This window comes from Phocoena sinus, chromosome 1 (genome assembly GCF_008692025.1).
Source record: "Phocoena sinus isolate mPhoSin1 chromosome 1, mPhoSin1.pri, whole genome shotgun sequence".
Taxonomy (NCBI): Eukaryota; Metazoa; Chordata; class Mammalia; order Artiodactyla; family Phocoenidae; genus Phocoena; species Phocoena sinus.
Window position 1 is genome coordinate 105,755,902 of NC_045763.1, and position 25,214 is coordinate 105,781,115.

Below are 25,214 nucleotides of genomic sequence, written 5' to 3' on the forward strand. Positions count from 1 at the left end.
GATGGCAAAATCGATGGAAAGATATACCATGTTCTTGGATTGGAAGAATCAATATTGTCAAAGTGACAATAATACCCAAGGCAGTCTACAGATTCAATGCAATCCCTATCAAATTACCAATGGCAGTTTTCACAGAACTAAAACAAAAAATTTCACAATTTATATGGAAACACAAAAGACCCTGAATAGCCAAAGGAATTCTGAGGAAAAAGAAACAGGAGCTGGAGGAATCAGCCTCCCTGACTTCAGACTATAGTACAAAACTACAGTAATCAAAATAGTATGGTACTGGGCTTCCCAGTACCACTGGGCACAGTGGTTGAGAGTCTACCTGCCGATGCAGGGGACACAGGTTCATGCCCTGGTCCGGGAAGATCCCACATGCCGCAGAGCGGCTGGGCCCATGAGCCATGGTCACTGAGCCTGCACGTCTGGAGCCTGTGCTCTGCAACGGGAGAGGCCACAACAGTGAGAGGGCTGTGTACTGCAAAAATTAATAATATAATAATAATATGGTACTGGTGCAAAAACAGAAATATAGATCAATGGAACAGGATAGAAAGCCCAGAAATAGCTCACACACCTACAGTCAATTAATCTATGACAAAGGAGGCAAGAATTACAATGGAGAAAAGACAGTCTCTTCAATAAGTGGTGCTGGGGAAACAGGATAGCTAAATGTAAAAGAAAGAAATATAACATTCTCTAACACCATATACAAAAATTAACTCGAAATGGATCAAGACCTAAATGTAAGGCCAGACACCATAAAACTCTTAGAGGAAAACATAGACAGAACGCTCTTTGACATAAATCGCAGCAAGATCTTTTTTGATCCACCTCCTAGAGTAATGAAAACAAAAATAAACAAATGGGACCTACTTAAACTTAAAAGCTTCTTCACAGCACAGGAAACCATAAACAAAACGAAAAGACCACCCATAGAATGGGAGAAAATATTTGCAAATGAAGCAACCAACAAGGGATTAATCTCCAAAATATATGTACAACTCATGCAGCTCTATGTCAAAAAAATAAACAACCCAATCAAAAAATGGTTAGAAAATCTAAATAGATATTTCTCCAAAGAAAACATACAGACGGCCAAAAAGTACATGAAAAGATGCTCAACATCACTGATTATCAGAGAAATGCAAGTCAAAACTACAATGAGGTGTCACCTCACACAGGTCAGAATAGCCATCATCAGAAGTCTACAAACAATGAATGCTGGAGAGGATGTGGAGAAAAGGGAACCCTCCTACATTGTCTGCGGAACATAAATTGGTAAAACCACTATGGAGGTCCCCTCAAAAAATGAATAGTAGATCTCTACCATGCGATCCAGCAATCTCCTCCTAGGTATATACCCATAGAAGCCAAATCTGAAGTATACATGCACCCCAGTGTTCATTGCAGCACTATTTTTGATAACCAAGACATAGAAGCAACCTAAATGTCCATCGTCAGAGGAATGGATAAAGAAGATGTGGTACATATATACAATGGACTATCACTCAGCCATAAAAAGAATGAAATAAATGCTATTTGCAGCAACTTGGATGGACCTAGAGATTATTATAGTAAGTGACGTAAATCAGACAAAGACAAATATATGATATCACTCATGTGGAGTCTAATTTAAAAAGATACAAATGAACTTATTTACAAAACAGAAACAGACTTACAGATATCAAAAACAAACTTATGGTTACCAAAGGGGAAACATGGAGGGGAGAGACAAATTAGGAGTTTGGGATGAACATACACACACTACTATATATAGAGATAGATAACAAAACAAGGGCTTACTGTATAGCACAGGGAACTCTACTCATTACTCTGTGATAACTTATATATGAGAAAAAATCTAAAAAAAGAATGAATATACGTACATGTATAACTGAAGCACTTTGCTGTACATCTGAAACTAACACAAAATCAAATCAACTATACTCCAATAAAATTAAATTTAAAAAAGTATGATACAGCGGCCCATCAGCCTGGTCTCTATTTAAAACAAATTTGAAAGAAAATAACAATGAAGAATTTTCATGTCCTTTGGATTTATATTTTGATCATTTCTCATTTGGGAAGGCTATCATCTAAATAAGAAGGGACAAGATACTACAGTGGTAATTTTAGGAACAAAGATTGGTGGAAAGTAAACAAAAGACAATACAGTAAATAATCTGGGAAATTATGTAGGAAAAGAAGAAAAGAGAGAAGAGGTAGAAGGAGAGTTATTCAAACAATATACAAAGAAAAGAGTTAGATTCAGGGGTTCAGATTTAAAATATTCTTTAGCCTCTATTATGGGCCTGCCTATATCTTAGGCTTTAAACGAAATGTAAAAGACCTCTGCTTTAAAGGAACTTACATTCTAGTTGTTATCTATCAGTTAAGATTAGGTTGTCTTGCATTAAAAAATGTTTAAAAAATCACATTTTCCCCTCTAACATAAAGAACAAAACTGAATATAAATAAATTAATGATATAAAGTTGTTATAATATTCTCCATTATTTTTATCACTGAAAGAATGTAATTATATCTCTTCATTCATTCTGAAGGTTGTATATGTATGCTTGCTCGCTTTTTCTTGAGTAATCTTTCCAGAGGTTTGCCAATTTTATTAGTCTTTTCTAAGAACAACTCTGAGATTTTTTACTCTTTCTATTGTATTTTCTTTTTTATTATTTTCTGCTCTTTGTTATTTCCTCTATTTTTCTATGTTGTAGTTGATGTTATCAATTTATAAAGTTGAGTGTGTAGTACATTAATTTAACCTTTTCTATTTACTAATAATAATTTAAGCCCTCATATTTCCATCCAAGTGCTATTTTAGCTTTATATCACAAGTTTTGATTAGTATTTTACTACTGTTATATCTTCTAATTGTCATTTCTTTTTGTCCTGTAAGTTATTAGAAATGTGATTTTATGTTTCCAAATGTATGAACTTTTTAATGTTTGTTTTTAACTTAACTGTATAAAGATTAATTTGTTCTAAATGATATTTATTCTTTGAAATTACTGACATACACTTAATAGCCAAATCTGTGTTTTATTTTTGTCAATGTTTTATGTGTACTTAAAATTGAGTATTCCTCAATTGGTGGAAGCAATGTCCTGTGTAAAGGTAAGACTGAGCTTGTATTTTCATTTTTTTTTTTCAAAATTCCTGCTGATATTTTTGCCTGGTTTGAGGATATGGGGAGGGGAAGGGTAAACTGTGACAAGTGAGAGAGGGACATGGACATTTATACAATACCAAATGTAAAACAGATAGCTAGTGTGAAGTAGCCGCATAGCACAGGAGATCAGCTCAGGTGCTTTGTGACCGCCTGGAGGGATGTATAGGGAGGGGAGGGGAGGGAGACACAATAGGGAAGAGATATGGGAACATATGTATATGTATAACTGATTCACTTTGTTATAAAGCAGAAACTAACACATCATTGTAAAGCAATTATACTCCAATAAAGATATAAAAATATATATATATATATATATCATTATTTAGAAAGGTGTTAAAATCTTTCTCCTTAAAGGTAAAATCTCTCCTTAAAAGGTAAAATCTTTCTCCTTAAATTCATCCTTGAGGGGGCTTCCCTGGTGGCGCAGCGGTTGAGAGTCCGCCTGCCGATGCAGGGGACTCGGGTTCGCGCCCCGGTCCGGGAAGATCCCACATGCCGCGGAGCGGCTGGGCCTGCGCGTCCGGAGCCTGTGCTCCGCAACGGGAGAGGCCACAGCAGAGAGAGGCCCGCGTACCAAAAAAAAAAAAAAAAAAAAAATTCATCCTTGAAGTTTTATCAAATTTTGCTTTATATACGTTGTCATTTGACTCATACATGTTTAGAATTATTATGCCTTATTATTATTTTCATATTAGTGATATTGTCATATCACTAGTTAGTAGTGATATAAAACTTTTATCATTATGTAGTGATTCTGTTGCTTTTGCAGAATGATTTTTGCCTTAAAGTCTATTATTTTTTATGTTACTAAGGCTAATCAAACTTTCATTTGGATAGTTTTTGCCTGGTTCACCTATTTTCATCCTTTTCAAGCTTTTTGTATTCTTTTTGTTTAATAGCAAATAATCATTTAAGAAATTCAGTCCAGAAGTTTCTTTCTAATTTTAGAGCATATACACTGATTATTATCAACAATTTATTTAGGTTTATTTCTACCATATTATTTTGTACTTCTCTTTGTTCTGTTTTTCTAGCTATCCGTAGTTTTTTTCCTCCTTTCTTGACATTTTATTATTATTATGTTTATTTGCTAAGGCTTTTCTTGATTGCTTCATTTTCACCCTCTACTAGTATGCAAGTTATACACTCCATTTCTATTCTTTTAAAGGTCACCTTAGAAATTTTAACATGCATACTTGAATTATCAAAGTCTCCTCCGAAACAAAACAAGGACTTTAGACCACTTTAAATTTCATCAACCCTTTGTCATTTATACACTGCTGTTGGGTAGTATTTCACTCCATTTTGTCCCCTCCTTAACAAGATCGTCAATGTTTGTTTGCTTAGATACTTAGATTTATCCACTATTTGGGTTATTCTTTGCTCATCATTTCTTCTTTTAATTCAGATCTTTCCTCTTCTATTTTCCCTTCTTTGTGCAGTTCACCCCTTATAATTTATTTTAATGATAATCTGTTGGAGATAAAATAGATTTTATTTGTATGAAAAAGTATTTATGTTACTAAATTCTTAGAAGATAATTTCATTTGGCATATGATTCTAAGCTGATAACTTCCTTTCAGAATGTTGAAGTAATTATTCTCCAGTTTTCTGGTTTCCATGGTTACTGACAAGTCAGCAATAAGATTATTTGTTGTTTCTTTGTGTTGCTGTTATGCCCTCTCTGGTTTTATCAGAATCTTCTCCTCATCTTTGATTTTCTACAGTGTCATTATGATATATCTAGTAATGACTGCTTTTTATTTATCCTGCTTGGGATTCATTCTGCTTCCTGAATCTGTCAATTAATATCTTTAATAAATTATGGAAATTTTCTCAGCAAGTATGTCTTCACATATTTCCTCTCATCCATTTTTCCTATTGTTTTCATTTGAAATTCCAAGATGTATGTTTGATCTTCTTACTCTATCCTTACATTTATTACTTGTCTTATATTTTCCATATCTTTGTTTCTCTTTGCAGGCATACCTCAGAGATATTGAGGGTTCAGTTCCATACTACTGCAATAAAGCAAATACTGCAATAAGCAAGTCATATGAATTTTAAAACTTCCCAGTGCATATCAAAGTTGTGTTCACACTATACTGTAATCTAGTAAGTGTGCAGTAGCATTATGTCTAAAAAACAATGTACATACCTTAATTAAAAATGGAGCTATCATATGATCCAGCAATCCCACTCCTGGGCATATATCCAGAGAAAACCATAATTTGAAAGGATACATGCACCCCAGTGTTCATTGCAGCACCATTCACAATAGCCAGGACATGGAAGTTACCTAAATGTTCATTGACAGAGGAATGGATAAAGAAGATGTGGTACACATATACAATGGAATATTACTCAGCCATAAAAAGAATGAAATAATGCCATTTGCAGCAACATGGATGGACCTAGAGATTGTCATATTGAGTGAAGTAAGTCAGAGAAAAACAAATACAAATATCATCTGATATCACTTATATGTGGAACCTTAAAAAATGGTACAAATAAACTTGTTTAAGGAACAGAAATAGAATCACAGATGCAGGAACCAAATTTCTGGTTACTGGGGGGAAAGGATAAATTGGGAGACCGGGATTGACATATACACACTACTATATATAAAATAGATAACTAATAAGGAACTACTATATAGCACAGGGAACTACTCAATACTCTGTAATGGCCTATGTGGAAAAAGCATCTAAAGAAGAGTGGATATATATGTATATGTATAACTGGTTTACTTTGCTGTATGCCGGAAACCAACGCAACATTGTAAATCAACTATACTCCAATAAAAATTAAAAAAAAATACTTCACTGCTAAAAAATGCTAACCGTCATCTGAATCTTCAGCGATTTGTAATTTTTTGCAATAATAGCATCAAAGAGCATTGATCACAGATCACCAAAAACTTATAATGATAATAAAAAAGTTTGAAATATTGTGAGAATTACCAAAATGTGAAAAAAAAAATGCTGTTGGAAAAGTGGTGCTGATAGACTTGCTCAACACAGGGTTGACACAAACCTTCAATTTGTAAAATACATAGTATCTGAGAAGCATAATTCAGCAAAGTGCAATAAAACAAGGTATGCCTGTACTAAATTTTCTGTAATTCATTCAGATTTATCTTGTTTTACAATAATTTTCTCTTCATCCATGTCTAACTTGCTGCTTAATATTTCATTTTTATGAAAATAAAAAAAACTATTTCATTTTTTTTGTAAAAAATCTATGTGAATTTTTTTTTTAAATGTGCCTGGTAATTTGAGTGTCTTATTTATTCCTTTATCTATTCAATACTCTTTTATTTCTTTTAACACGGTAAGCATGCTTATTTTATATTCTTACCTGATAATTCTACCATTTGAAGTAGTAAGTGTCTCTGAATACATCTTTTGTCACTCATGGAGCATGGCTGCTTTGGGCATTTTATTATTATTTCTTTCTTTGAGTACATATTACTGAAATATTTAAGGCCTGGATTCGAGGTATCTTTCTCTCATAAGCATGTGTATGCTATTTCTAAATTTAAAATTTTGCAGATTACAAAACTACAAAGCTTTGAGGGTGGGCTTGCAGTTTTAAATTCTCAGAGAGATTTCATTTTCACCCTCTGCCAAGGCTAGGACAAGCAAGTTTCTTTGCTGTCACCCTCTCGGGAGTGGACTTTATATATGCACACATTGGGACTATTTCAGCAAAGCTGTACTCCCTTGCAGTTTCAGCTTTATGTGGGGGCCTACTATTCAATGGCCCACCTCGAGTAAGCCCTAGGCATTCTCTCTAGTCCTTCCACTCCTCACGGGATTGTCAGAATGGAAATGCATGGTCACTTTGGTGCTTCCTTACCTTCCCAGTTTCCTGCTTTTCCAGATACTTTGTTTTTGGCCTCTGAGGATTTCTCTTACATTCTTATCAGCTCAATAGTATACTTTAATATATTTTAAAATACAATTTTAGTCAGAATTTTAAAGTTTTTTGTAAGGAGAAGGTTGTTCACTGTACTTAGTGTATCATACTGTCAGAAGTATTATAACCCATTTTCAAATAATGTCTATTCTAGACAAGGCAGCTTTCAAAATGAAAGTGCAACAGGTTAACCTCTTTCCTCTTAAATTATCCCCGCAGTCAAGAACTCCCGTCTGATCAGTTGGTGGACGTCTGGCAATTCTGCTTCAACATATGCAGCCTCAGTAGTATTTGTATCTTTTAGGAAGAACATTCTTTATGTGAACAAGTTTTAAGAATTTATTTTCCTGAAATTTATATTTATTTTTTGCTTATATGTACCAAAAATGAACAAAACCTATTCAGTGATAGAAACACTTGAGTATAAAGGAGAGAACCTATGGGAGGTGGTAAAATCTCTAAAAAATATGACCATTCAAATATTCTCAGGAAGAGCCAAAGGTAATGTCCTTTACCCTAATCCCCCCACAAAGACTTTGAAAACTAGTGTAAGCCAAAAATGCAACAGAAGGATCTTCTGTGAGTGAGACGGAATAAATCTTCCAAGCATGGAATAAATGTCATTGCAATCAAAGGCATTGTCTACCACATGAGAGGAATACTGAGCACATATGCAGAGCATAGGAAATCCTCTAGTCAAAGGTCACACATTAATAGGCAACAAACTGTACAAAATCACTTACTGGGGGAACAGCATAGATATAAAATGCAGATTTGAATGGAACCACACCCTACATTTACTCCTTTTTCCTGGTGTACAAGGCCCTATATTGCCCTTGGGAAATGAACAATGCACTAAGAAATATTAAGGAGGGGCTTTATGGATGGAAACAGATGGAGTGGGCTGCTGGCAGTATAACGGCTCTGTGAATTGCATTTCTTGAGCATTTTGAAGTGGGATGGGGCAGAAGAGGAAAGCACAAAGAACAAGAGGAAGAAGGTACGGGGCTTAGGTTTTCAACAGAAAGACTAGTTGTGGCAGCCAGATGGAGAGACGTCTGGGGAGTTTGTTTGGATTTTCTTTGGTTCTTTAAAGGGAAAGCAATTTTGGCTCTGAGATTCAGAGCCTCTTTATAATTGTTTATAATTGTAACTCCCCTCACATTTTTATCCAGGGACAGTATGGAATAATGGAAGAGCTTTATATGTAACTTCCTGTCAAACTGCTTTAAAGAAAACATATGACTTTTGTCAATGAGTTACATTTCCAATGCCCATGGAAATGCTGATGCAAAAGGATCTGTTTTGAAAATAATCAACTTGAAAATCACAAGTATAATAAGAATAGTTTTATACTAATTAAATTCTATTTAGCAGCGCAGGAAAGGAGAAGGGGTAGATATTTTCCAAACCTCCTAAGTTAAAATTCAGAATGTTATCAGATTTACATGAAGTAGAATTTTGTTTTTATTTTACTTATCTTTTTCATTCTTGTTGGAAACTTAAGCTGGCATTTGTCTGAAAAGATGACATGTACTTTACACAACTTAATCCTTGCTGATTGGAATTCAAGCTGAAATAAATACAGGTGCTGAAACTTTGCAGAAATTCCAAATACTTACATTCAGCTCAAATATCCAATCTAGAATGTTGTGCCTCTGAAATCAAGAGTTAATCATCCCCTCCCCATGCATTACATATTGTCACCATGATTCTGATTAAAATCATAATTCTGATCATGGTTGATAGTTACAACGAGAAGACTTTTTGTGGTGGCAGAGGGATACAATCACCGAAAACGAGACAAAATTACCGATTCTTGCTCCTGTAATTATTCCCACAAAGACTCATGTCATGTACTTGATGGTTCCAACAACAGAGCATAAGAAGTCCCTGTAAAATCAATGCTAGCACAATGATTGGCACATATAAACATCAATAAGTGGTAGCCATTATGGATTTCATTTTCATTATTATTATTATTGGCCTTATAAAATAGATGTTACCAGTAATTTATAATATCTTTGTGCTGATGGTCTCTGATAAACAAAAACCAACTCACTCATATAAAACATCCATGGCTGTTTTCCCTATTATTCTATTCTGGCCACTAATGCCTCTGGTTCATCTGTAATATTAGACAGAAACCTTGCATATTAATTATATCTCCTTTCTTGACCTCTCACCCACTGGAATCTTTAACTTATTTTTCTGCTGCTGATGTTGTCTTAATGTTAGGAAACAGAAAGGGTCCTCTCCCTTCTTCAGCCCAGGAAAGGAGAAGGAATGGGTATTTTCCAAATCTCCCAAGTTGAAATTCAGAACGAACTTCCCTTAGAAACAAAATCCAAGTGGAAGTAACCAAATGAGTCAGCGACTTTCAGGCCTGTGAATGTTTTCCATGCTATGACAATAAAAAAGCTAGTCAATGGAAGGAGCAGGTGAAGCTGTCCACTGACTCACAGCAAGGAACCCTAAAACCTGGCAATTTCAGACAAGAGCTGGAAAGCACCTGGATGAAGAGAGAGAACATTATAGGTGAGAGAGTGGGCACAGGCAAAACATCAAAAAGGAAAAGTCTGTGCTGTGTGTGTGTGTGTATGTGTTATGTTGGTCAGCTGGGGTGGGTTGGGGGGCTACAGCAACAAGACCAACAAGATTGGAATCAAGAGTGTGTTAAAATAAAGATGTGCAGGATATAAGGTTGGTAGCCAGTATTAAGCCAGATTACAGAGGCTCTCCTTAGAAAATTTCAGAGATGTGAATCATGATCGTTTTGACTCCTGGGTCTTGAACCTATTTAGGTTTTCCAATAAATCAGTCTCATCTCCATCCATAGGCTCAGTCCTGACCCATGTCAAGGGACACGCAGTCATGCTTCTGGGCCCAGAATGATTGTGTACTCTGATTCAATCATCAAGCTTTTGCCTTGTTTCTGCCACTGTGCTCTGATCCTGTTATTTGGATTTCTACCCTGTTTCCCATTCCTGGGTTCTCACCTTGTCCAGGTGATGATGCTTTCCTCTCATGTTGGCATCATTCCTCCCCCTTTGGCATCTCTGCCCCTTATTCTGGCAGAGATTTTTCTTTATCTCCTTACACATTGGATTCTTTCCGTGAAAGCTAGTTCTTGTCACTCACACTAGAACTCTTTTATACAGATTTCTTTGAAAATACTACCTGTAACTTGCCCTATGTACTATCCTAATAACCACACTGCCACCGTGGGTGTGTCTGTAACAATTCTCTTGTCCTCTCATTTCTTCTCTGTCTGCTGCTTAAGAGATTATAGCTATGTGGAGATAATTTTTTATTTTGTCACTACTTCACTCAAGGACCTTTTTATTTTTTAAGATTTTTAGAAATTTCATGTAATGTCTGAAACATTTATATTAACATATTTTCATACAAATAACCCAAAGAAAGTTTAGTATTAGTTGTTTTTTGTTTGTTTGTTTTATACTGCAGGTTCTTATTAGTCATCAATCTTATACACATCAGTGTATACACATCAGTGACAATTGGGCGACTGTCAATCCCAATCGCCCAATTCAGCACACCACCATCCCTACCCCACCGCAGTTTTCCCCACTTGGTGTCCATACGTTTGTTCTCTAGATCTGTGTCTCAACTTCTGCCCTGAAAACCGGTTCATCTGTACCATTTTTCTAGGTTCCTCATACATGCGTTAATATACGATATTTGTTTATCTCTTTCTGACTTACTTCACTCTGTATGACAGTCTCTAGACCAATCCACGTCTCTACAAATGACTCAATTTTGTTCCTTTTTATGGCCGAGTAATAATCCATTGTACACATGTACCACAACTTCTTTATCCATTCGTCTGTCGATGGGCATTTAGGTTGCTTCCATGACCTGGTTATTGTAAATAGTGCTGCAATGAACACTGGGGTGTATGTGTCTTTTTGAATTATGGTTTTCTAAGGGTATATGCCCAGTAGTGGGATTGCTGGATCATATGGTAGTTCTATTTTTAGTTTTTTAAGGATCCTCCAAACTGTTCTCCATAGTGGCCGTATCAATTTACATTCCCACCAACAGTGCAAGAGGGTTCCCTTTTCTCCACACCCTCTCCAGCATTTGTTGTTTGTAGATTTTCTGATGATGCCCATTCTAACTGGTGTGAGGTGATACCTCATTGTAGTTTTGATTTGCATTTCTCTAATAATTAGTGATGTTCAGCAGCTTTTCATGGGCTTCTTGGCCATCTGTATGTCTACTTTGGAGAAATGTCTGTTTAGGTCTTCTGCCCATTTTTGGATTGGGTTGTTTGTTTCTTTAATAGTGAGCTGCATGAGCTGTTTATATATCTTGGAGATTAATCCTTTTTCCGTTGATTCGTTTGCAAATATTTTCTCCCATTCTGAGGGTTGTCTTTTGGTCTTGTTTATGGTTTCCTTTGCTGTGCAAAAGCTTTGAAGTTTCATTAGGTACCATTTGTTTATTTTTTTTTTTATTTCCATTATTCTAGGCGGTGGATCGAAAAAGATCTTGCTGTGATTTATGTCAAAGAGTGTTCTTCCTATGTTTTCCTCTAAGAGTTTTATAGTGTCCGGTCTTACATTTAGGTCTCGAACCCATTTTGAGTTTATTTTTGTGTATGGTGTTAGGGAGTGTTCCAATTTCATTGTTTTACATGTAGCTATCCAGTTTTCCCAGCACCACTTATTGAAGACACTGTCTTTTCTCCATTGTATAGCTCTGCCTCCTTTGTCATAGATTAGTTGACCATAGGTGTGTGGGTTTATCTCTGGGCTTTCTATCTGGTTACATTGATCAATGTTTCTGTTTTTGTGCCAGTACCATATTGTTTTGATTACTGTAGCTTTGTAGTATAGTCTGAAGTCAGGGAGTCTGATTCCTCCAGCTCCATTTTTTTCCCTCAAGACTGCTTTGGCTATTCGGGGTCTTTTGTGTCTCCATACAAATTTTAAGATGATTTGTTCGAGTTCCATAAAAAATGCCATTGGTAATTTGATACGGGTGGCATTGAATCTGTAGATTGCTTTGGGTAGCGTAGTCATTTTCACAATATTGATTCTTCCAATCCAAGAACATGGTAAATCTCTACATCTGTTGGTATCATCTTTAATTTCTTTCATCAGTGTCTTATAGTTTTCTGCATACAGGTCTTTTGTCTCCCTAGGTAGGTTTATACCTAGGTATTTTATTCTTATTGTTGCAATGGTAAATGGGAGTGTTTCCATAATTTCTCCTTCAGATTTTTCATCATTAGTGTATAGGAATGCCAGAGATTTCTGTGCATTAATTTTGTATCCTGTTACTTTACCAAATTCATTGATTAGCTCTAGTAGTTTTCTGGTGGCATTTTTAGGATTCTCTATGTATAGTATCATGTCATCTGCAAACAGTGACAGTTTTACTTCTTCTTTTCCAATTTGTATTCCTTTTATTTCTTTCTCTTCTCTGATTACTGTGGCTAGGACTTCCAAAACTATGTTGAATAATAGTGGTGAGAGTGGACATTCTTGTCTCGTTCCTGATCTTAGAGGAAATGCTTTCAGTTTTTCACCATTGAGAATGATGTTTGCTGTGGGTTTGTCATATATGGCCTTTATTATGTTGAGGTAGGTTCCCTCTATGCCCACTTTCTGGAGAGTTTTGATCATAAATGGGTGTTGAATTTTGTCAAAAGCTTTTTCTGCATCTATTGAGATGATCATATGGTTTTTATTCTTCAATTTGTTAATATGGTTGCATCACATCAATTGATTTGCATATATTGAAGAATCCTTGCATCCCTGGGTTAAATCCCACTTGATCGTGGTGTATGAGCCTTTTAATGTGTTGTTGGATTCTGTTTGCTAGTATTTTGTTGAGGATTTTTGCATCTATATTCATCAGTGATACTGGTCTGTAATTTTCTTTTTTTGTATTATCTTTGTCTGGTTTTGGTACCAGTGTGATGATGGCCTCATAGAATGAGTTTGGGAGTGTTCCTTCTTCTGCAATTTTTTGAAAGACTTTGAGAAGGATGAGTGTTAGCTCTTCTCTTAATGTTTGATAGAATTCACCTGTGAAGCCATCTGGTCCTGGACTTTTGTTTGTTGGAAGAGTTTTAATCACAGTTTCAATTTCATTACTTGTGATTGGTCTGGTCATATTTTCTGATTCTTCCTGGTTCAGTCTTGGAAGGTTATACCTTTCTAAGAATTTGTCCATTTCTTCCAGGTTGTCCATTTTATTGCCATAGAGTTGCTTGTAGTAGTCTCTTAGGATGCTTTGTGTTTCTGCGGTGTCTCTTGTAACTTCTCCTTTTTCATTTCTAATTTTACTGATTTGAGTCCTCTCCCTCTTTTTCTTGATGAGTGTGGCTAATGGTTTATCAATTTTGTTTATCTTCTCAAAGAACCAGCTTTTAGTTTTATTGATCTTTGCTATTGTTTTCTTTGTTTCTATTTCATTTATTACTGCTCTGATTTTTATGATTTCTTTCCTTCTGCTAACTTTGGGTTTTGTTTGTTCTTCTTTCTCTAGTTCCTTTAGGTGTAAAGTTAGATTGTTTACTTGGGATTTTTCTTGTTCCTTGAGGTAGGCTTGTATAGTTATAAGTTTCCCCCTTAGAACTGCTTTTGCCGCATCTCATAGGTCTTGGATCGTCGTGTTTTCATTGTCATTTGTCTCTAGGTATTTTTTGATATCCTCTTTGATTTCTTCACTGATCTCTTGGTTATTTAGTAACGTATTGTTTAGCCTCCATGTGTTTGTGTTTTTTACATTTTTTTCCCTGTAATTCATTTCTAATCTCACAGTGTTGTGGTCAGAAAAGATGCTTGATATGATTTCAATTTTCTTAACTTTACTGAGGTTTGATTTGTGACCCAAGATGTGATCTATCCTGGAAAGTGTTCCGTGAGCACTTGAGAAGAAAGTGTACTCTTCTGTTTTTGGATAGAATGTCCTATAAATAGCAATTAAATCTATATCGTCTATTGTGTCATTTTTTTTTTTTTTTATGGCATACGGGCCTCTCACTGTTGTGGCCTCTCCCACTGCGGAGCACAGGCTCTGGACGCGCAGGCTCAGCAGCCATGGCTCACGGGCCCAGCCGCTCCACAGCATGTGGGATCTTCCCGGACCGGGGCACGAACCCGTGTCCCCTGCATCGGCAGGCCTGGACTTCTGTTTCCTTATTTAAGGCTTCTGTTTCCTTATTTATTTTCATTTTGCATGATCTGTGCATTGGAGTAAGTGAGGTGTTAAAGTCCCCCACTATTATTGTGTTACTGTCGATTTCCTCTTTTATAGCTGTTAGCAGTTGCCTTATGTATTGAGGTGCTCCTATGTTGGGTGCATATATATTTATAATTCTCATATCTTCTTCTTGGATTGATCCTTGATCATTATGTAGTGTCCTTCCTTGTCTCTTGTAACATTCTTTATTTTAAAGTCTATTTTAGCTGATATGAGTATAGCTACTCCAGATTTCTTTTGATTTCCATTTGCATGGAATATCTTTTTCCATCCCCTCATTTTCAGTTGGTATGTGTCCCTAGGTGTGAAGTGGCTCTCTTGTAGTCGGCATATATATGGGTCTTGTTTTTGTATCCATTCAGCAAGCCTGTGTCTTTTGGTTGGAGCATTTAATCCATTCACGTTTAAGGTAATTATCTATATGTATGCTCCTATGACCATTTTCTTAATTGTTTTGGGTTTGTTTTTGTAGATCCTTTTCTTCTCTTGTGTTTCCCACTTAGAGAAGTTCCTTTAGCATTTGTTGTAGAGCTGGTTTGGTGGTGCTGAATTCTTTAGTTTTTGCTTGTCTGTAAAGCTTTTGATTTCTCCATCGAATCTGAATGAGATCCTTGCCAGTTAGAGTAATCCTGGTTGTAGGTTCTTCCCTTTCTTCACTTTAAGTATATCATGCCACTCCCTTCTGGCTTGTTGAGTTTCTGCTGAGAAATCAGCTGTTAACCTTATGGGCATTCCCTTGTATGTTATTTGTCATTTTTCCCTTGTTGCTTTCAATAATTTTTCTTTGTCTTTAATTTTTGCCAATTTGATTACTATGTATCTTAGGGTGTTTCTCCTTGGGCTTATCCTGTATGGGACTCACTGCGTTTCCTGGACTTGGGTGGCTATTTCCTTTCCCATGTTAGGGAAGTTTTCAACTATAATCTCTTCAAATATTTTCTTGGGTCCTTTCTCTCTCTCTCCTCCTTTTAGGACCCCTATAATGCAAATGTTGTTGCATTTAATGTTGTCCCAGGGGTCTCTTAGGCTGTCTTCATTTCTTTTCATTCTTTTTTCTTTAGTCTTTTCCACAGGAGTGAATTCCACCATTCTGTCTTCCAGGTCACTTATCCGTTCTTCTGCCTCAGTTATTCTGCTGTTGATTCCTTCTAGTGTATTTTTCATTTCATTTATTGTATTGTTCATCTCTGTTTGTTTGTTCTTTAATTCGTCTAGGTCTTTGTTAAAATTTCTTGCAGCTTCTCGATCTTTGCCTCCATTCTTTTTCTGAGGTCCCAGATCATCTTCACTATCATTATTCTGAATTGTTTTTCTGGAAGGTTGCCTATCTCCACTTCATTTAGTTGTGTTTCTGGGGTTTTATCTTGTCCCTTCATCTGGTACATAGCCCTCTGCCTTTTCATCTTGTCTATCTTTCTGTGAATGTGGTTTTTGTTCCACAGGCTGCAGGATTGTAGTTCTTGCTCCTGCTGTTTGCCCTCTGGTGGATGAGGCTATCTAAGAGGCTTGATGGGAAGGACTGGTGGTGGGTAGAGCTGACTGTTGCTCTGGTGGGCAGAGCTCAATAAAACTTTAATCCACTTGACTGTTGATGGGTGGGGCTGGGTTCCCTCCCTGTTGGTTGTTTGGCCTGAGGCAACCCAACACTGGAGCCTACGTGGGCTCTTTGGTGGGACTAATGACAGACTCTGGGAGGGTTTACACTAAGGAGTACTTCCCAGAACTTCTGCTGCCAGTGTCTTTGTCCCCACGGTGAAACAGAGCCACCCCCTGCCTCTGCAGGAGACCCTCCAACAATAGCAGGTAGGTCTGGTTCAGTCTCCCCCAGGGTCACTGCTCTTTCCCCTGGGTCCCGATGCCCACAGTACTTTGTGTGTGCCCTCCAAGAGTGGAGTCTCTGTTTCCCTCCAGTCCTGTCAAAGTCCTGCAATCAATTCCCACTAGGCTTCAAAGTCTGATTCTCTAGGAATTCCTCCACCCATTGCCAGATCCCCAGGTTGGGAAGCCTGACGTGGTGCTCAGAACCTTCACTCCAGTGGGTGGACTTCTGTGGTATAAGTGTTCACCAGTCTGTGAGTCACCCACCCACCAGTTATGGGATTTGATTTTACTGTGATTGCACCCCTTCTACCATCTCATTGTGGCTTCTCCTTTGTCTTTGGATGTGGGGTATCTTTTTTGGTGAGTTCCAGTGTCTTCCTGTCAATGATTGTCCAGCAGCTAGTTGTGATTCTAGTGTTCTCGCAAGAGGGAGTGACAGCACATCCTTCTACTCCACCATCTTGGTTCCTCTCCACTCAAGGACCTTTAATAACTCTCTCTTGCCTAGAGTGTGGAATCCAAGTTCCCAAGACTGGGAGCAGATAACTTTTGATGAGAAGACACGATGATTTATTCATTTTTATTTATCCCTGGGGCTTAGCACATAGAAGGCACTCAGTAAATCTTTGTTAAAGGGATGGATTTTGTTTGCTTTCTAAGTCTTCCTCTATAACCTGGTCTCATTCTACTCATCCACTTTTTCTTCTTCTTTTTAATATAAACACTATATTCTAATTAAACTTATCTCTGACTAGTTTTCCCCACCCTCTTCCTCATCTACCCACAAAATCACAGCTAGTTATTATTTCCATGTCTTTACTCATTATGACCCACCACTGAAATGATCCCTTCTCCGCTGTAAGTTTTTCTTAGATCAAGCCTTGCCTCCTTTAGGAAAGCGTCATTAATTCTTCTAGCCAACACTAACAACTTCATTTCAATAACTGTTTTATGTCTCTTAATAGGGTTCATGCTTAGGCAAAGGATCCCCCAGACATATTCTATTTATTTTAGTTTCCACTGTGCCTAGGTCAGTGTTAGACACACAGTGAAATTCGGGACTCACTGTCTGTTATTGATTACTGGAGGCCTTTGTCTCAAGCATAGAAAAGATAGTTTCCTCCCCACTGGACTTTCATGCACTCTCTCTACGAGCTTTGCACTTTCATCTCTGCCTTGCTGGCAGGGTCTTGCACTGAGTAGGTACCAGATGATTTGGAGTCAAGAGGCCTGTATTCAAATTCCAGCTCTAGCTATGTGTATTGGTCAGGGTTCTCCAGAGAAACAGAACATATATATATATATATATACATATATATATATATATATATATATATCACATTAAGAAGGACTTTAAAAAGAGCACAACAAATACAGATTTATATATATAATATATATATTTGATGAATATATATGTATACATATATATATATATAAAAGAGATTTATTTTAAGGAATTGGCTCTCACAATTCTGGAGGCTGAGAAATCCCCCAGTCTGCCACGTGTAGCTCCAGTCTAACCCGAAGGTCTGAGAACGAGGAGAACAAATGTAAGGTGTAAGTTTGAGCCTGAGGGCAGGAGAGGACTGATGTCCCCACTCACACAGTGGAGCCAAGAGCACAAATTCTCCCTTCCTCTGTCTCTTTGTTCTGTTCAAGCCCTCAACAGGTTGGATAATGCCGCCCCACCCCACACTGGCGAGGGCAATCTGCTTTATTTCGTCCACTGATTTAAATGCTAGTCTCTTCTAGAAACGCAGGCACAGAGAGATCTAGAAATAACGTTTAACCAAACATCTGGGCATTCCATGACCCAGTCAGGTTGACACATAAAATTAACCACCACAGTGTATGCTTCTGGGTAAGCTAATTCAGTTTGTTAGCTTCAGTTTACTCACAAATATTAAGTAACAGTAATAATTGCTCCACATGATTGAGGATAAGATGTGATAAATGTGTATGAACAGAGCTTTATAAACTATAAAGTGCTTGGTAAACATTAGTTAGTTTTAGGGGCTCAATAAAACATCCTTGAATGAATGTGTCAGAGAATTACTCATCATTCCTCGTGTGGTGCCCAGATGAGGAGGTTCATGACAAAATGGTTTGACAGAAAACTCATAGGATACCAGCCACCTCATCTGTATTTGCTGTGTTATTTCTCAAGGTCCTTCTTAATGTGTTATTTTCTAAATTTCTTTCTTCTTCACTTTAATTAGCATACAGAAGATTCTCCGGCTATCGTCACTATTTTAATAAGCACTTAAACATACTTTTCCATTTATCTCTATTTTTTTCTCACTTGGATTATTTTACATGGTCTCCCTATCCTAAGTGAGGTTCGCCACCTTCTAAAGAGTGGTTTTGCTTATCCCCTCCCCTGAATTCTCCAAGGAGATGCTATGTAGGTTAATGGACAGGTTAGCTTATAGGGATCCCCCTTATACCTCTCCCTCCAGGACCTTTCTGCACCTCCCAATCCCTGCTGTCATTCCTTTGGTAGGAATTCCAAATGGGAAGGGGCCCCATGTTGATGAGACCAACTGCTGACCTGCAAATGATAACTCATTCTGATGTGGCATTGATAGAGGAGAAAGGCCAAGGGAGGCGCGCACCTGAGCAGTAGGCGGTGGCACTGGTCCAAGGAGAAGTATCTGGACAATCTTTGACAACAGCACATGCCTGGCTTAGGATGTTTTTTTTTTTCCCTCCATTTATTATGATCAGGTCTAAGAATAGAGAAGAGCTTGGCAGAAAAGCCCTGGAGGGCAAGCTGTTCTACTTAATATCTCTAATGATCAACAACTGAGATACAGCAGTCCTTTGTTATCCATGGGGGGATACGTTCAAAGACCCCAAGTGGATGCCTGAAACCACGAATAGTACCAAACCCTATATATACCATGTTTTTCCCTAGACATCCACACCTATGATGTTTAATTTATAAATTAGGCACAGTAAGAGATTAACAACAGTAACTAATAATAAAATAGAACAATTATATCAATATATTGAAATAAAAGTTATGTGAATATGGTCTCTCTCTCTCAAAATACCTTTTTGTACAAATTTAATGTCTTTTCCATCTTAACTAACCTCAAGCTTAACTAACCTTAAGCAACCACAGCATATGATTTTTTTTTCTCTCCCTTTTAAAGTCAAGAACTTTTACCTTTTTACTTAAAGGAAGCACTTTACAGCCTCTCTTTGGCAAATCCAAGTTGCTGGCATCACAACTCTAGTGCTTTGGGGTTTTCATTAAATAAAACAAGGGTGACTTGAACACAAACACTGCGATACAGGATAGTCGATCTGATAACCAAGATGGTTACTAAGTGACTAACGGGTGGGAGACACGAGACAAAAGGATGGTTCACACCCCAGCAGGAAGTGTGTGAGATTTCATCACGCTACTCAGAACAGCACACAATTTAAAATTTATCGATTATTTATTTCTGGAATTTTCCATTTAGTATTTTCGGACCTCAGTTGACTGCAGGTAACTAAAAGCATGGAAATCAAAACCACGGATGAGGGGGAATCTACTGTACAGTCCATTTATGTTTGAGCTACACTGGAGGGTGTGGATGGTGGATATGTGTAAATTTCTTACCTTTTGGCCAAGTGATTTCAATTCTAAGTTGTAAACAAAAATTCAGTTATGATGTTCATCACAGTGTGTTTATAGTAGGTTGGAAAATAATCTAAATTTCTGCCAATAGGAAATTGATTAATTCATTAATAGTGGCTCATAAATATGATGAAATATTATGCACCTATTAAAATGATGTTTCAGAAGAGTATTAAATTATATGAAAACATTTCTAGGTATATTATTAACTATGAAAAAGCAAGTTACTAACATAGTTTGTACAATCTGATCTCAAGTTTATGTGTGTGTGAAGCAGTAGATCTTAAAATAAAGTACATTCTTAAGAGTTACGCTGCTTTGGTTCAAATCCCAGCTCTACCACTTAATATATGGCCTTGGGCAAGTCAGCCTCTCCTGCCTCAGTTTCCCCATATGTTAAGCAGAGGTAATAATTATGCCAATCTCATGAGGTTGTTCTGAGGGTTAAAATTAATCCACATAAAGTGCTTAGACCAGTGCCTGCTCACAGCATTTATGGAGTAGATATTAGCTATTGAGAAAGACAAATATACAGAGGAGAGAAGTCTTATGGAGAACTCTGAAGAATCCTAGCAGGGAGCTATATGGTGTCATGAGCAGAGCCAGGTGGCAGCTATAGCAGAGAATGAGGGTCTCAGTGCCCGAGTAAAAAAGAGAAAGGACTCACATAATATTGTAAATCAACTATACTTCAATTTTTTTTTTTTTAAAAAAAGGGCGAATGAGAGCACAGTCACATCTTTGATAGAGTGGGGAGCATCTTGGGTTGAGTATGGGATGGTAGAAGTCTTGTCTGCTTTGGAATCAGAAAGATCTGAGCTCAGTCCTTATTACCCTCTCCCTTTATCCCTTCAGTCCTTCTCTCCTCTCCCCTCCCCTCCCCTTCCCTTCTACTTTTCTCATGCTTTCACTTATTCAACAAACTTTCTGAGCTCTGCTTTGTTTTAGGTATTATGGTAAACTATGGGAATACAAAGGTATATAAAATACGTTGTGTATCTTCAAGGGGGATATAGGGTCTGATGGTGGTGATGGTTACCTCAACAGACAGTTCCATGACGGTGTGCTCAGTGCTTTGGTTTAGATATTCATCAGGTATTGCAAGAGCAAGAGGACTGGTAATTAAACCTGATTTTGTGATGAGGGGGTGGATGGTGGGACACGTGGGGGCAGGGTGCTTCCCAGAAAAGGGGCCACAAACTGAGTTGTAGGAAGGTAAAAGTAGATGAAGATGGTAAGAGTGAACAGCACATATGATGCACACAGGGTTGAGACACTGGCTTGAGGAACTGAAAAGAGCTCCATATGGTATGGGAGATTGGCGTCAATGGAGGAGCAGTAAGAAAGGTGGGCAGGAGCCAGACCATGATGGGCCTGGTGTGTTAAGATGAGGATTCACTTTTATTCTGAAAGCATGAGAAGTTCTGAGGAGCTCTTTATCCTGGAAAGTCATGGAAAGTAACTGATAGATTTTGGGCAGAAAGCATCAGAATCATTTCTGTGTTTGGCTATGTGATCTTGGGTACTGTAACCTTTATGAGCCTCATTTCTATAATGAGGCTTGTAAATCTTCAAGCTAACAATATTAAAACCTACCTTGTTGGGTGACTGTAAAAAATGAGAGAATGTCCATAGGGCACATAGTATAGTACCTGGGTTTACACTTATAATATGGTGGATAGCTTCAAAAACAGAAAAAGGGCTTGATAAATCAGAGAGAATGCTGGACTTGAAATAAGAATCTGTCTTTAAATCTTGGTTCTGCCACTTCCTGGTTCTGTGACCTTGAGTACCTCACTTGACCTCTCTGAGCCTCAGTGTTCTCACTTATGAACTGGAAACAAAATCACCCTCATAGTAAAGTAGGATACTGCTTGCCATTAAAAAGTTCACAGTACAAATGATTCCTCTCCTCTCTTTTTTTCTCTCTCTCACTCTGTCTCTCTTTGTTCTCTTTCTTCTGAAGCTGCAGGCTTTTGTAAATTAACCCTCTGCTTCATGAGGAAGGACACCCTGAGGTGGGATCTCACATCACCGGTACCTTGACTCATAAACCAGCATATTGGGGGCACCATCTGGAGGTTCCTGCAGCCAGGGGAAGGAGGAGAGGCGGTGGCTGGCCTGCCAGGGAGGTAAGCAAGTGTGTGCACAGAGCGCAATCTCACCTAGCGGCCCGCTGAGCCACTCCTTGAAGGCCTACACGGGTGTAGACCAAAGTCAAGGCCTACATCAAGGAAAAGTATTACCACATGTTCCCACACGGAGACTAAAGGAGAGAGGGCTGCTCATGGCAAGGTGGGGAGGAGGGTAGAGGTGGGAGTGAGTAACCAGGGGAGGAAGGGAGAAAAACAGAAGAGCTGCCAATATAAAGAATTCATTAGAGGAGAGTCATGTTGTGACCTCCAAGATGAAGATGAGTGAAAATTCTTGTATAATTTAATATTCTCTGGAAATACACCAAACCACATGCTCTCTGAGCAGGTTGCATCTTTTACCTCGTTTCAGGGAAGTCATAACTCCCAACTACTCTGCATATTGCTCACCTAGTCTGCGCTTTTTGAAACGTGCTGGCAAGTCAGAGGGAGAGGCGGCAGTGAGAGAAGTCTGGCTAACAATCTGAGGGAGGGAAGCGTCCTAGCAGAGTGCCACGCGGGCCATCAGGCAGCCTTACCTCTGGGGACAGAAGTGTCATCTGTCTATGTCACTTTCTCCAGCTCTCTCAGGTGGTCAGATGAGTCCAGTGGCTTTGAAACGTTAAAAAAAAAAAAAAGTATTAGAAATGTCTTTAAGAACTCTTATGAAGTGATGGCACCCCTTTGGAAGAAAACCAAACAAACCAAAGATCTGCTCGCAAATCTAATACATTAAAAATACATTCATGGGCTTCCCTGGTGGCGCAGTGGTTGAGAGTCTGCCTGCCGATGCAGGGGACACGGGTTCGTGCCCCGGTCCGGGAAGATCCCACGTGCCGCGGAGCGGCTGGGCCCGTGAGCCATGGCCGCTGAGCCTGCGCGTCCGGAGCCTATGCTCTGCAATGGGAGAGGCCACAACAGTGAGAGGCCCGCGTACCAAAAGAAAAAAAAAAAAAAAAATATATATATATATATATATATATATATATATCCATATCTGCTCTGGTTGGAAGTAGAATGGGGTCTTGGGGCCTTGCCCACAAGCTTCTCTCCCCTGTGCAGATCAGCCCGGAAGGCTTCACAAAGCAAATGTGAGCACTGTAGTTCCAGTCCTACTCCTCCAATGTGTGGATGAGGAAATGGAGATGCTAGAGATGAAGAAACCTGTTCAGCTCTGGTAATTAACTAGGGGCTGAGTTAGGGTTGAAATCACATTCTTCTGGTACCCATTTCAGTGTATTTTCCCAGCCCTAGACGCATAGCTATTTGCTTTCAGAAGAGAGGCGTTTAAAGTGATCTTGCGTCTAATCAGCTAATACAGATCCAGGAAGGAGTGGGAGATTCGAGGAACCTGATGCCCTCCCCTCTGCAGAAGCCCTGGGGGAAGCCTCCACACCTGGTTCTCCCTGGGCACAAAATCCACATCTGTTGAAGCAAAATGAAATGCTTCGGTCTTAGGCAAGAGTCCTGGGGAGTCCCCACAGTCTTAGACATTCCCTGTCTCCAGGGGACTTGGACTCTGAAGACCCGCCTCCTCCCAGGAATGCTCTGTGCTCCTGGATATGGGCTTCAGACTCTGCAGAGAAACCTCAAATTGCTAGTTTATTGTTTAGACAAGCAAATTCATAACAACTGGCCACATCTCTCAAGTGTGGCAAAGAGGACCGAGCAAAACCTACCTGGGGATTTTGTTGAGTTATAAGTCTCCTTCCTGGTCACAGAACTATTGATTTGGCACATTAGTATTTATTAACAGAAAAAATAAAAAAAGGTTGTTTGAAGATTCTTGTTAAGCTTCTGATTTCCCCAAGGCAATAAAGGATCGGGTCCTTTATTTCTCCTTAACCCTGCTGGGTCCCCTGACTCTGGTATGCCCTGAACCATCAAGAAACACTGATGCCTACCGAAACCATCATGGTTGTGATGAGACTGTGGTACTCACCAACATTCCATCCGCTTCCTCACACTTGCCAAATCCCTTGCATATAGGTGGAGCTGTGAGACTAGTTCTGACTAATGAAACGTGAGCTGAGATGGTGAGGGCCCAAGTACAAATCTCCAGACCCTCCTTCACTGACACCAGCATTGTCCAGATGAAGCCCTGTCAGTCTGGAACCTGAGGAATTTTGATAAGCAGAGTACCCTCCTGCAGTGGACCCATGCTGGACAGGCATCATGAATGAAACATAAACCTTTGCTGTTGTAAGCCACTGAGGGTTCAGGGCTAATTTGTTGTGTAGCATAACCTCGCTAATCATGGCTAATATAGAGGATTTGGGGTTGGAAGCAAGGAGGGCCTGAAGATCTGCTCTGGCAGGAACGACACAGAAGACTTCTCTTCAGATCGGGCAGCCCCAGGGTTTCAAGCAGTGGTGCACTGGAGCTGCCTCCCACCGGCTTTGAAAAGCTGACTGTGCACACATCTTTTCCCAACTGTGCAATCTGTGACCTTGGTGACTTGTAATGGGCCGTGGTGGGAGTATTTACAACCCAGAAATTGGCAAATGCTACAAATCATGGCATTTTTCTCCCCTGACAAACTGGCTGTTAAACATTTACCAGCACACCACTGGTTTCAAGTCTCTACAGAGAGATTCAAGGTGCGAGTAGGAAATGGGACAGGGAGATCATCAGTAGATAAGAACCCCCTCAAGTCCTTAATTGTTTCACATTTTCTGTAAAGGGAAAATTTGGTAGAGAGACGGCCTGCTAGATATGGTTTTCTCCACATCATATAATAAGTGGTAAAATAAAGTTTATGTCAGCATAAAATTCTAAGCTCATTTTATTTCAACAGTTATCTTTGCACAGGGTAGAAACGCCAAAATCATCTTTTACCGTTCATTGACAACACATAGCAGGATCCTGTGCCTTTCAGACTTTCAAGTGAAGCAGCTGATAAAGCAGTTTTTATTATGGCTTTGCTAAGTGCTGGCATGTACCCTGGAGAAGCTTCTCAATTTAGCATTATTATTTCTCCAGCATTCTGCTTTTCTTTTTTTTTTAAATATACTTTCCATGTATTGAATATTTCTTTCTGCTTTCTCACCACTATCCTTCTTCATGAATATAAAACAAACAGATTCAAGTTTGATTTGTTTGGAGTTTGATATTAAATCTCAAAGCCTAATGAATTATCATTTTGTTAAATGATATTTAGCATAACTGCTTGAGCACTCCAAGTATGAAGAATTTAATTCCTTAATATATTGCCTAAAATTTCAGGTACAGAAATAAGTACCACCTAAAGAAACTCCTTGCCTTGACTGCCCA

At 38.5% G+C, this 25,214-nt stretch overlaps 1 long non-coding RNA gene across 1 annotated transcript; it reads left to right on the forward strand.

Moving 5' to 3' along the window:
• The first annotated feature begins 1,171 nt into the window (after positions 1-1,171).
• LOC116751225 lies at positions 1,172-21,158 on the forward strand. The gene is made up of 3 exons (XR_004349213.1): positions 1,172-1,304; positions 4,126-4,127; positions 21,146-21,158. It is a non-coding gene; the product is annotated as an uncharacterized LOC116751225 (long non-coding RNA).
• Positions 21,159-25,214: the final 4,056 nt, after the last annotated feature.